Below are 13,808 nucleotides of genomic sequence, written 5' to 3' on the forward strand. Positions count from 1 at the left end.
AGCATCAAAACCAGAGATTAGACTCTTCAGTACCTCAATTTCTTCTGGTGGAAAATCAAATTAATTGAATTAATCTTTATGGATTATTCAAATACCACATGGCAGATGCATTTATTCAAAGTGACATACCATGCTGGCTTAGCAAATTATCATTTTGTCCTTGGAATAAGAAACATATTCCTGATCCAGATGCATCTAGATGTTGAAAATTACAGAAAAATTAACTGTTCATAAATTGATTGTTCACACTCTTTTTCCCTGAGAGGACAGATGAAAACATATTAGTTCTCCACATCTGCATTATGCAGCCTCTGGAGGATGCACTGCACCTTTTTCTGTTATAACTTTTTTTGGCTGAGAAGAGTTGGCATATGCAATTGGGAATGTAGTGGAAAGAAGACAAGGGGAGAATATGTATAGCCAAACAGGAGCTAAAATCAGAGGGTTTCCAGCTAGCACCAAGTAGTAGGTAAGAAGCAGATATTCAATACTCTGAATCCATTACTATCTGTTTAACTAATTTACCTGGAATTGATATTCTTCTGTAAGCACGTTCATGAGTCTTCAGATTCTCCTGCAATAACAATAATAACAATAGTTAAAAAGATCATTCTCTTGTGGAAATTGATTGTGATTCCCTGAGTATGTGTCTAGGAGGCAGCATGTTGAAAGTATGTTACAGGTCTAATTTCAAGGAGGAAATTTCATCTACTTTATCTATGCATAAATATTTTGCTTTCTAGTTCGCCTTCTTATTGACAATAGGCTTTACAGCTACACTTGGCTCCTCACCCCTTCTTTTCCCTCTTTCCATAGAAAATTTGTAATGTTATCGTCAACATCAATGAAATTCAGTGTTAAATGCCAAAAGAAAGACAGTGAATGGATACATGCTTCATGAAAATCAGCAGCTCTGGGATCTCAAGTGTGCTCTCTCTGATAAAAGGTGATAATAGCTCAGGTGCTGTCCTTCCAGAATGGGGAAGGGGGTTTCCACTTAACTTGGCTGCAGCCCAAAAAATCCTTGTCCCGCTGAAAATCCAAATCAAACTATAGAATCGTATGGATAAAAACTTGAGAGATAGAGGTAATGAAACGACAAAAAGGGAAATAAATTCCATTAGTTTCATTCCTCACAAAATGCCTCCCACACGTCTTTGTTTCTTTGTTTGTTCACTTGTTCTTCTAACTAAAATATGTAGCTGTCACCTAAGCTTCTAAAGAAAAATAATACATAATAGTGTTAAACTACAACATAAGAATAAAAAGAAGAAAAGGAAAAGTGTTCTTGGAAGAACGCAGGTGCATTAATTTTGCATTAATTTTTTACTTCTCAATTTTTCCATAGAACTTAGAAATTCACCTGAATAATTCTTTTCTTTACTTCTTCCACAATTAAAAATGCTTAACAATCAGCACATCTGTAAGGTGTTGAGAGGTTTTGTTCTTTGGCATTTGGGAAGCAATTAAGGAATTTCTGTAAGGAATAGCATTTTGTGAGTGCCATACTTATGGAGTTAACACGTATGTATACATGATATATACATGGACACACACGGGCCTGTCAACACATCAAGACATAATGGGATTGTAAATAAGTATATTTGAAGCATTGTTGTACAGAACATAGAAAAGGTACTTTACAAAAAAAGTTTAATGTTTTAAGATAATGGTCCACTGAGCCATGTAGTCAAGAAAGAAATAATAAAAAGGAATCATGTAAAACAGCTAAATAAGGACATGGATTAGTACTGCAAAGTCCATTTGGAGGTAACAGAAAGAAGATTTCTTCTTTATCTCTAGGAGTAAGGCTAGGGATAGTGATTCAGATTAGAGACCATGAAAAGCCAACTTTGTACAATTTACTAAAGGATACATAATATATTACTGTAACCCAGAAATGCAAGCTTTTCCTGTTTTTCTACAATAAATATGTGGTCTCAAGAATACCAATAGTAAAAAATGCAGTGAGAATTTTTTTAACATACTAATATGTCAAGTATTTCTTGATTGAGTGTCTCACTAGGTTTTAAAATCAGGTCCTCTGTGCATTTTTTTTCTCTGAAACAGTTACCACAAACTCCCACAATAGCTCTTTTCCTCCTCTGTGTAAAGCACAGACTTGGCATACCATTTCCAGGTCCTCTGGCAATAGCTATGCTATGGGATATTCTTGGTTTCATCTGGCCTTCCCTGTATTTTCTCCATTGAAAGAAGCCTAGACAAGCAGTCTAGAGAAAATTATTTTATAAGCCTGACATGGCTCTAATAAAAGTCTCTGACTTTATTATGAGGGGGAAAAGACTGCAGTAGGGTTAATACTGATGACAAATAGTAATTTAATTCAGCAAGGTACTGTAGGATGATAGACTCTTACATGCAGAATTATAGGTATTTTTTCCTCCTTGGCACCTTCTGCCAAATCCTATCCCAGGAAATGCCTGGCTGAATTGTCCTGTGCTAAGTTCTGTAATGCAATACCAGGAATTAAACCAGTATTCCAAAATTTTCCTTTTAAGGCAAACTTGAATACTTCTAATCATTGCCTGTGCATAGCCTAGGGAACACTTCCTTTAGGGATTACACAGGGAGGATAACAGTTTTCTAATGTCTTTTCAAGACCTTTAACAGTATTTGGAAAACTTTGTGACTACTAAATTGAAGACATTGTGTCCCTCATCTAAAAAACTCTTTTAGGGATTCCTGTGGAAACAAAGAATGGATTCATAATACCTCTAGAGGGAAAAAGGAGTTCAAATCCCTTTGAATATCTGACTCTCTGCATCTATAAAAAGGAATCACCTGTTCTGTGATCCTCCATATGTTTTTATTTCTCCCCTTATCATTTTATGTAAATATCCAACTTTCTATTCCATTCTTTTGAAATCTTGACTAGCTCCTTTCTAACTTTGTGGAGTGCAGCCCACTTCTGAGCATGAGTGACTATTCAGCTGCTGTGTTCTTCCACGCATTTTCCCTTTTTACAACTGCACTTATTATTCCTCACTTCCCTCTCTTTAATCTTCCAGCATCACATTGCCTATCTTGGCTGTTCTTCTACATAATCCAGAAAGTATCTTTGCACCTAATATGCTTGTACAACAGCAGAGAATAACATTCCCTCTCTACTTTGCCAATTAAAAGCAGCACAGTAACAAATTGTATAAGATTCCTTGGTATTCTACAACCTTTAGAGCTTTTAGGACATAACATCTTTATCCTTGCTAATGAGTCCAAAACTACCTAGTCCTTCTCTAAGGATGTTATAAAGTTTGAATTGATATAAAGCTAACTTAAACAAAGGAGATATCAGTGGATGAGCAGAGCACTGCTTACATTGCTTAGATGCAAATCCACACCTTCAGAAACACCATCAAAGAAAATTGATTAAATTCTTAGCATCATTAGACAAAGCTTTTTGTATATATTCATAGTACTGAAAGACAGGACACAGATGAAGAAGCTGCTATTGAAAGAAAAAACATACATTTTTAAAGAATAATTACCCTAGTGCAGCTTTCTTAGAAGGCTGATTTGCATATAAGTTCTTTACAATTATTTGCTGAGATTTTAAACATCATATTCCTTAAAATTTCTATCTGCCTCTCAATGATTTCTCTAAAACGAAATAATACATAATTCATTGAGTTATCATCAAAGCCACTAGCTAGATGTTTGATCATTGAAACCTAAGACTTTACATTTATTTATATAGTACTTGAGAGACCAGGATAAGTCAACACTTTGAACCTCGCTCCTCAGACTCCATAAATCTTATAACTAAATTTTTATCTCTCTAATAAAAGTGATTGTTCATGGGTTGGTTAATTTTAGGTGGGCATGCACAGCACTTCTTTAATCTAATGAGGGAAGATAGAATATGTTAATCAATTTATTTCTGTGTGTGTCATATGACTGAGGCGGTGTTGGGAAGCAAAGAATGAGATAGGCTGTGGTTTTTCAACAGTACATGTAATTCAGACCTTTTTTGACATTTAAATAATATAATAGTGGAATCTAATTTTGTCACCTAACATAGTTTCCATGAGAACCAGTATTAGATAAGAAGTTATAAGTTTCATCTACCAATACTGAGATCTATCAATGGAATAATCAGTGCACTGAAAGGCTTCCTTTAGTTCCATATTCATAGTCTGTCTCTACCCAACCTGAGCATCACTTCAAGTACTAAGATATAGATTTCTAAATATATATCAGTTCCTCTCTGATTATGCAAGTCTTTGCATACTTTCCTTTTTAACCCTCTTTATGCTTTGTCCAAGCTGATGATCCTCCCACTAATAATTTCACCTTATTGCCAGTTTTCTCTTTATTAGCCAAATGCACATTAGCAGATCCTGTCCTTCTTGTGCAGTATTTGGATTTTTCTTTCCCCCAATAGACCTCTGCCTTTAAACTCTCTCTATATGAAGGGGGGAAAACAATATCAAGGTTAAAATTAACAATTAGGAAAATTAGTGTAGCTAAGGGATGATATGGATTATTGACTTCTGCTGTCCTCAGGACTGGCCAGCACCAAATCCTATCAGTCACAGGAATTTGAGGAAGATATAGTGCAGAATCTCAAAGAACAGTGTTAATTGGACAAGTTTGTATTTTTTAATTAATAAAGAGGTTACCAAAGTAATTAAAAATATTTTAAAATCATACACAGAAATAGTTCATCACCCTGATTAATTTACATATTTCTCCCAAATATTTCTTCTTTTTTTTTGCTTAGAATACAATTCAAATGCACCTTTCTTAAGAGAAGTATGCTTTCTTATGCTGAATGTTCAACTCCTTGCCTTATACTACCTTTCTCTCTCAGCAACTGAAAGCCTTCAGCTACACTAAGTTTGGCTATAAAAAGATAAGGCTGCAGAATGTTACTTTCCTTGTATGACTCACAGTCCAAACACATTCAGATATTAGAGGAGATAGATGGAACTGAGAAGTCACGTGAAAAAGAAGCGATGAAAACATTCTAAGAAAGGGGAAAGAAATAAATTTCTTCTAAGGAAAAGGATGAGTCAGCTGAATAGGAGAAATAAAAGCAGAAAGTGGTAATAACTCTCTGGGTGAAAAAACAAGTTACTTTTTTCTCTTCTTGCTTCTGGGAGTTCCTATGCCTTTCTGGGGTTTTTTTTCTGCTTCTGTGATGATTCATTAGTAGAAATATCAATGTGATATAGTGATAGCTCCAGAATGATTATACAAGCACTGAAGTTAGTTACCAACACTGCCCAGTGTGACTAAGAGGTTTTACAAAAGACTTCAGCAAAATTAACTTTATCTCAAAGATTTTTTGCCTTTGATGTATTGTGCTCTCACCAAACTGTGACTCTGCACGGTGTTTCAGGCTCAGTTGTAAAATATTTGTAAGAGGGGAAAAAAAGAAAAAAAAGTGCTTTAAGGAAGGAGAATTCTGCCTTTTGTTTAGCAAAACTAAAGTGAAGTTTCCATCTTTAGTTTTTCCATGCTAGCTTAAAAAAAGATATCTATGATTACTGATAGTAATAATGAAATGAAATTCTGAATGTGTCTGGGAACTGTCATCACTTTAGGGAATATTGTAACTAAAACAGATGTTGTTCCTCATAAATACAATACATTAATCCTTCTTTAAGCACAAGTAGACTTACAGACAGTGCAGGGACACTCAATCAATGAGGTAAGCGATTTCCTTCTGCAGTATTTAAGTGAATGAACTTTTGTATAGGACTTCAATTTCCTGAGAGAAATTGAAGCTGTTTCGGCCATTATGAAAGAGAAGGTAAAGGACTGAACAAACTCATTAAATACTGCCTATTGTCTGTGATGAGACATGATAGACAAGTTCTGAACAGGCACTGGAACAATAATCTGCAATAAAACCTAATTATATTTAACCATTTGTCTTTCAGTCTTCCAGTCCTTTTACGTTCTTTGGATTAGACTGCATTCAGCATGTACATCTTGCAATATTTACTTCCAACACCAGTGGATTAAACATACTCTTTGATAAGGTCTAAAGCGTTTTCAGGAGGGGATAAGCACATTCTATTCTGCCAGGTATCAAGTGATAACACAAATTGAGAGAATTGTTTAGTTTGTTTAGGAGCAATAGTACATTTACTGCAGTGACTTTCCACAGATGCAGGTGTTACAAATATGAACGAGGCCAACCTTCTCTGAAGAAAGAGGTTCTTGTTTATTAAAATAGCTGCAAGGAATGGAGTACCCAGGATAAGCCCAGGCACACACACAGCAAGCCAAAACCAAAACAGTGTGCTACCCCCAAGTGCACTGTGCTCTCCCCACCAAAAAAGTATTGAAAATGAAAAACCCTGACCCCACCGAACTCCTCCCATTTATAGCCCCCTTTGAGTCCAAGATTGGTCCATTTTGGATCTGCATGGTGATTGGTCCATTTCCAGGCTTCTCATTGGTCTTTAACACCGTTCATTCTGGACCAATCGTTTCTGCAGGGCTTCGAATGATTGGTCAGATCTTCCATCCAATCCCTCTTCGACCTGGCCTTGCCCCATCAGACCACTGTTCCACCTAACCCTGGACCCTTCTCCTAGCATGTTCTAATAAGCCCCCCCCCTTAACATGATACAATTAATATAACATAATTAATACAGTATAATTGAACTGTACCCTGATTCAACTTAACTTTTACCTATAATGGAGGGTCCAACAGGAATCTGGAGACCAGAATGGATGTTACTTTTTACTTTAAAATAATGACAGGACTTATGTCTAATATTCTAATTGCAAAGATAATAACACTCCTCCAGACAGCAATTTAGCTAAATTTTACTAACCATCAAGAAAGTTTTTATGCATTTCTCAGTCATCTATATAGGACTTACAGAGTTAGTCTCCTGTACTCCAAATAAAAAAGTGCTAAAATGAGTTAATATTTTCATGTTCAAATTCAAGATCTTTCCTCAAAGGAGCTCCATTTGCATAATAAGGAAAATTTAAAATTAAAAATGTATTCATTTGAAACAATTTTGGGAATGGCAGAAGTTAAACTTCTCACCATAACAGCACCAGAAGGAAGTTCTGCCTGATGTTGTTCCTTCAGAAATGTTGAGTTTACCACTGCTGAAAATTAGCAGGTTTAGTTACTTAATGGGTATGTAAACTGTAAGATTTTATTTCTTTATAACATAAATCTACAAAAAATATTTATGTCTGTAACAAGTATTTACAATTTAAGCAGTATACATCAGTTCACGAGTAAATTAATTTATTGTATATATGTTTATATATATTATCACTTTTAACCAGTGACATCAGCCAAATGACAATTACCCAACTCAAAAAGTCTTTCCAAACACAACTTCCAGGTCAGAAAAGGTACTTCAGAAAAGGTACTTCAGAAATAGCTTCAGTTATGGAGACAAGAACTCTGCAACAGTATTGCCTTAGAAAATGACACCAAGCTGAGTGGTGACACACCAGAGGGACAGAATGCCATGTAGAGAGACCTGGACAAGCTTGAGAACTGGACTCAAGGGAATCTCATGAGGTTCAACAAGGCCAAGTGCTGGTGCTGCACCTGGATCTAGGCAATGTACAGATGCAGAGGAGCTCTGCCAAGAAGGACTTGGGGGTGCTGTGGGTGAGAGGCTGGACATGGCCCAGCCATGTGTCCTTGCAGCCCAGAAAGCCAAACATGTCCTGGGCTGCATCCAAAGCAGCGTGGGCAGCAGGGGAGAGAGGGGATTCTGCCCCTCTGCCCTGGTAAGACCCTACCTGCAGTGCTGCATCCAGCTCTGGGGTCCCCAGCACAGGAAGAACATGGACCTGTTGGAACAGTCCTGAGGAGGCCACAAAGATGTGCATATGGATGAGACATATCTCCAGTGGAGAAAATCTGAGGGTTGTTCAGCCTGGATAAGGGAGACCTTATTGCAGCTTTTCTCTGCATTAAGGGAACCTCTAAGAAAGATGGAGACAAACTTTTTAGCAGAACCTGTTTTGATTGGATAAGGTGCAATGATTATATAGTAAAAGAGAATAGATTCAGACTAGATATGAGGAAGAAATTTTGGTCATGGGAGTGGAGTAGGTTGGTCAGGAAGGTGGTAGATGCCCCACCTTTGGAAAGACTCATGGTTAAGTTGGACAGGACTCAGAGAAGCTTGATTTATTTGAAGATGTCCCTGATTATGGCAGGGGGATAGGACTAGATGATCTTTAAAGGTCCCTCCTAACACAAACTATACTATAATTCTCTGATTCTATGAAAATTAAATGTTTACCAAGTCAATCCCTCTGTAATCCTACCACCTTAATAGAAAACAGGCAGTCCCTTGGAGGCTATTTGAATTTTAAGACCATGTAAGTTAGACTTGATTTACTGGAATTACCACCACTGAGGCTATAAAATTACTCTTTTGGGTGTTTTCTTGTGTATTCAGCTGCTCAGAACAGCATAGTACAATATGGGAGCCCCAAGAAAGCTACTGACAATGTATCTGAAAGCCTTTTCTATATTTGGACTCACATTTACCCATGAGTGGGAAATAGAAAGGTTTTCTTCATTCAGATAAATTTGTCTTATTAATATTAATAGACAGCTAGAATTTGATACAAAGCTCTCTGCAGACAGCTCATGGATTTTCAGAGTTCCATGGCCACCCCCTCTGAGTCACTGTGTAGAAAGAAAAATATAAGTTGTTGGGGGGAAAAAAATTTAAAAATAATTCAGTTTTCTGAGTTTAGTTCCCTCTTGGCATTTGCACACATGCATATGCTAGGAATAGGGAAAGATTGCTTCATATGAAAAACCTCACCTCTTCTAGAGACACTTTCCCTCATCCTGACATTTCCAAGACAAACTACTGAAATCCCTGATCATCACTTTTCCCAAATCTCAGCCCACTGACCTATAATGTGCATGCACAGCAGAAACAGGTGTATTTTTATTTTAATTCAGAAAAAACTGAGCCTATAAGGAGAGTGTTTTGGAAAATAAAATTGAAAAGGAGAACACGTGCCCTATGCCAATGAAAGTGCAGACAGCTTCCTGCAAAGGCTGAAGAACAGCTGAAGACATCCAACTGCATATCTACCATTAAAAAGCCTGGTGAAAAGCAGGTGTTTTCTCTTGATCAAGTCTGTGTCCCACTTAGGGCTCTGAGCCTGTACCCATCCCTTGGATCATTATATAGAGATTTACAAGCACACAATCTGTAGCAGAACTGCTCCTGAGAGATGGAGGGGGAACAGCAGCAGCAAAGAATCTGAGGCATTAACAGTAGATAACTCCTACAAATATCATGAGTGAGACAATTAGCTGCACCATAATTTGAAAGGCTGAAAGTAGGTGAAATAAACCCTAAATATTCAAATGGTCTACAACTATAAAATATTATCCAAGAGAAGCTTTATTCCGAATCTCAAATCTTGTCCTCTGTGCTCCTTCCTGCTACCACAGGGACTTAATCCTAAATTCCCCTTTCTTCACTACAATCTGAAAATCCATTTAAGCCCTTGGGAATGATTATTCCTGTCTAAAGAAAGGAAATGCAAAATAGATCAGCATCTCCTCATCCACTGGCACTGCAGCCTCTGTGCTCACCTGGCACATTGGGATATCTGAATGGATCTCTCTGACTGCAGGCCATCAATCACAATAGCAGCAAGCCAGCTGAATAATGGTGTGGTTGTCTTGGGGCATTTTTTCAAAAACACTTCACAGATTAAGACAAAGTTTTAGTTTTGCATCAAACCTACCAATTCACTCTTGGCAGTGCTTTACAGTGCTTCCAGTGTGGTCAGCCTAGAGTAACAGCAAGAGCCTGTGCCTAGGACTTGAGAAGTGAGTTAAATGAAGTTATTGAACATTTTTCCATGTATTTATAACATGTTGTTAAAAAATCAAGCTCAAATATGTTACTCCAACTCTAGCTGCTGATCTGTCATTATGCAGCCACAGAAATAGTCATGTATTTTGAGCAGTGTACAGAACACACGTGACAAGAACAGGAGTGGGATTTTTAACATACAGAGAGCCCTGACTTACAATACAAAACTTGTTTTGCATTATCTACCAACATGAGAGCATTTTCTTAATACCACTTCAATGGAAATCCTTTTCTGAGATAGTACTGAACTGTCCTTTAAAATGTCACATGTGACCATACATTAAGTGATCTAGAAAGAAACCTGTAAGAAAAGGCTCCAGCAAATTTTGGACAAATACTAAGTCTGTGAGTATAAATCTCCCTCATCCAGCAGTTGTAGCCAGAAAATTTTGTAGAAACAACTTTGCTTTGTTTTACCTTTAAATATCACTGTATAACAAATGCATTATAATATGCATTTGTAGGAAAAGGATTTTAAAAAATTCAGGGTCAATGGAGAGAAATAAGATTTCTTTGCAGTAGACATTAAAAAAAGTTTATGCACAACTTTCCACACAGGGTTTAACTACAAGGTCAGTGTTAGTATCTTAACATTTAGCTAGGACACTGGGAAATAAATATATTGCTCTGGGGAGGGAAAAATGTGCAAAATTTTTCATTGTAAGGGATCTTCACATGTTTCTTTAAGTAGGATTTGTAGAGTAAAATAAAAAAAAAAATATATCCCCCATTGGTGGTGAAAAAGAGAGAGAGCTGACTTACTGTAAAAGGCTTATTTAATGGCTTTTGCATTGTAAAGAAGATGGCAATTCCCAGGGAGAAGGAGCAGCCTTTGGCTTGTCAGTCTTAAAGAAGTGCACTCAGTACATAGCTTCAATGAAGACAGATATCAATAATAAGGCAGGCAAAACTGATGAGTTTGGGACCTATTTGCATAAACTGGTACTTATGATTCTGAAATGCTCACATTACAAATACTGAAACCATACAGATTTCATTCTAACAGATTTAACACATTAAAAGAGTGCTATTTGTCTACATAAATAAAATTTCTGTGCTGGTGCTTCAGGGATTTCCAAATTTTTCAACTATCCTACTTATAGCAAGACAACCAGATACTTCATGGACACAGCAATATTTATCACTGGCTTTAGCTATAAATTTGAGAGGAGGGGGGGTATTTATTTTGATTTTTTCTAGATAGAAAAGAACTGGAGATACAAGACTTTAGGTGATAAAATACACTGGGAAAACATTCATGCTAAATTGTTGTGGTTGTTTGGATTTGTGGGGCTGTACCAAGGGGGTTTAGACTCTCAACAGTTTAGTCTTATCTGTTAATGCGTGGCAAGAGCACCTATTTGAACCACAAATGGGTATTTTTTCCCCATGCATCTTCTGCAAGGATTCATCTGCAGCATCATTAATCTACTCTGCTTTGGTGCACACAGTGACATCCACTGGTGCAGAGCGTTTTTGCTACAAGAATCACAGAAATGCCTACCATGTGTTGTGATTGATTGAGGTTTTGAAAGCAATTTAATTCACTTCTACACCATCTAATGCAGCACAGCATTTAATACTGCTTAAGGCATGAAAATTTAGGCATGCAAATATTCCCACAAGGAAAAAAGTCTCAGCGTTTTGCTCATTGGAGTCAGGGTACCTTGCAAGACTCAAAAAAATACACAAAGTTCCATAGTGGAAGGGTTCCCATCTCTTCTATCTGGTTTGTCTCTCAACTTAACCAAGATAGCACAATTTATGTGCCCAATTTATGACAATCTACAGGTTAAGCATATGTTTCTCTTTTCCTTTTTTTTCCCTCTCTACCTTCCACAGCTGGTCCAGAGTTTATGCAGCTGAGGAAGAAGCTGAGAATGCAGGACAAATTGTGTTCCACAATCTTGTGTCACTTTCTGCCTACATGACAAAGCTCAGCAATCTGGAGAGTAGAAATCACCTTCCCCAGGATTCAGCATGTCTGGGCTTTATGGACCCAAGAAGATGAACAGCAAGAGATAAACCAAAGCCTTTCTGGACTGCACTCATTTTCCAGCCTCCTGGAAAAAAAAACAGTTTAACAATACTGTTCAGTGCTTCTCAGATGTGTTGGAGCCATTTCACACATTCAGTGCAGCACCTGCAAAATTTCATAAAAACACAGGCAGAAATGCAGGTGTTCTGCATATAACAAACTAATCTCTTTCTATCCCTTGGGGTTATGGTGATGTGCAAAGCTGTATTGTTTCAGGGAGAAAAATCACAGATGAGTTGATTTAGGGCAAACTAGGAATCATTTGTAATATCTCAAAACTAAATAACAGGCAATTAGCTCAACAGGATTTCTTTTTGTGCAACTGTTAAATGAGGAAGGTATTACTGTTGGATGTATTTACAGTTAAATAACTGTTTTCTCAAAAATGTAAAAATTAAAAAAGTGGGTTTTTTTTTAAATTGGAGAGTTCAAAGTAATTTTTCTTGATCCCACCTATGATTTAAAGATTACAGTGATATATACTGAAGAGTCTTTTAAATTGTAACACATTTTGAACTGAAAATGTAAAAAAAAATGAAAAATCTGGACATTTTTGAGGTTAAAAAGAAGTGAAAATAAGTTCTTCCTAAAAATATATCATATATAGTATTTTCTGGAATTAATTTTTGAATCACCAATTATGATAGTAATATATGCTAGTACATCACCAAACTCTAGAATCCATTCCATGTTTTCCATATTTGCAATAATTTTAAAGTAGCTTTGAATACTAATTTTTTTTAATGAGCCTGTTCCAAAACCCTGGACCTGTCAAAAATTGCCAGAATGCCTCTAGCTGACTGCTCTGTAAAGTTGGTGCATTACAAATACAGAGTGCCTCCTTTTCCTTTATATCATGTTATGCACCATTACCAACCCTGTCAACTGAATCCCAGATCTGTAGTCTCTGATTCTAGTGACAGCTTGCAAAGTAAAAAGAGCAGAGTCTTGCTCTTCAGACAATAGATTTTTATCTTCTTTTCAGTGCATCCAGTTTAGGAAAAAACCTTTTTTTAGATCTTTAAATTGGGCAAATTTGATTTGGAAGAAGCAACAGGTGTTGATGATCAATTCTTTCAACTGACTTTTTAAGTTAAATTTACACTTTTCACTGCCAAATAAGTATGCAAATACTGATTTTTTTTAAACTCTTCCAACTACAAAAGCCCCTCAGAACAAAGCAGATACAGATCTTGTGAATCCAGAGTTGCAACTAAAACAAGCAATCTTACTGAAAAAATACAAATTATCATGTGTTTAGGGGTTAATTCTAAAAGTAAGGGGAAGTATACATTACTTTCATCTCATTATTTGTTTCCTCCAAAAACTAAGATATTGCCTGATTATTTAGGTAAATACTACATTCATTCCACCTTACTGTGTTGTTTTGTTGGGTTTTTTTTCATTTAAGAAAAAACTAGTGCTGGTGTAGTGCTGGTGTAGTTTCTAACCACCTTACATATTCTACTGCTGGACATCTTCGTTTTGTTCTTTAAATATTTTGGTCCTTTATTTAACAAAGCTGCTATTTCTATTGCTTTTAATAACACAAAGTATAACAGAAGACACTATTTTAGTACTCAAAGATTCAGTTCCCTGGTGCAGCTCAGTGTCTATTCCAATAAGCTTGTGCAACTGCCATTTCTCCATGGGTGCAGAAAAGCAGCTGTGCATTCTGTAGCAGACTTCCAGTGCCATGGAAAAGTCATAGCGAGTGTAAAGCTTTTGTCTCATTTTCCCCTGAAGCCCATGAAAAAAAAAATACAACGAAGCAGGGATGCTGGAGCAAAGCTGAAGGACTGGCAAAGGTCACACCTGAGGAAGAGGAAAATACAGCTGCTTTCATGACATTCACACCTTCAACCATTCAGTAAATGCTAATTTAATACCCATCCTTGGAT

At 36.6% G+C, this 13,808-nt stretch overlaps 1 long non-coding RNA gene across 1 annotated transcript in view; it reads right to left on the reverse strand.

Annotated features, from left to right (window-relative positions):
• Positions 1–524: 524 nt before the first annotated feature.
• LOC139591998 (uncharacterized) overlaps positions 525–13,808 on the reverse strand; it is a 107,540-nt gene continuing 94,256 nt past the window's right edge. The window contains exon 4 of the long non-coding RNA XR_011679851.1: positions 525–574. This is a non-coding gene — a long non-coding RNA (uncharacterized lncRNA). The remainder of the gene's footprint in view (positions 575–13,808) is intronic.

Source organism: Agelaius tricolor, unplaced genomic scaffold (assembly GCF_023055355.1).
Source record: "Agelaius tricolor isolate 1412-34295 unplaced genomic scaffold, bAgeTri1.0.p SCAF_1, whole genome shotgun sequence".
Lineage (NCBI taxonomy): Eukaryota > Metazoa > Chordata > Aves > Passeriformes > Icteridae > Agelaius > Agelaius tricolor.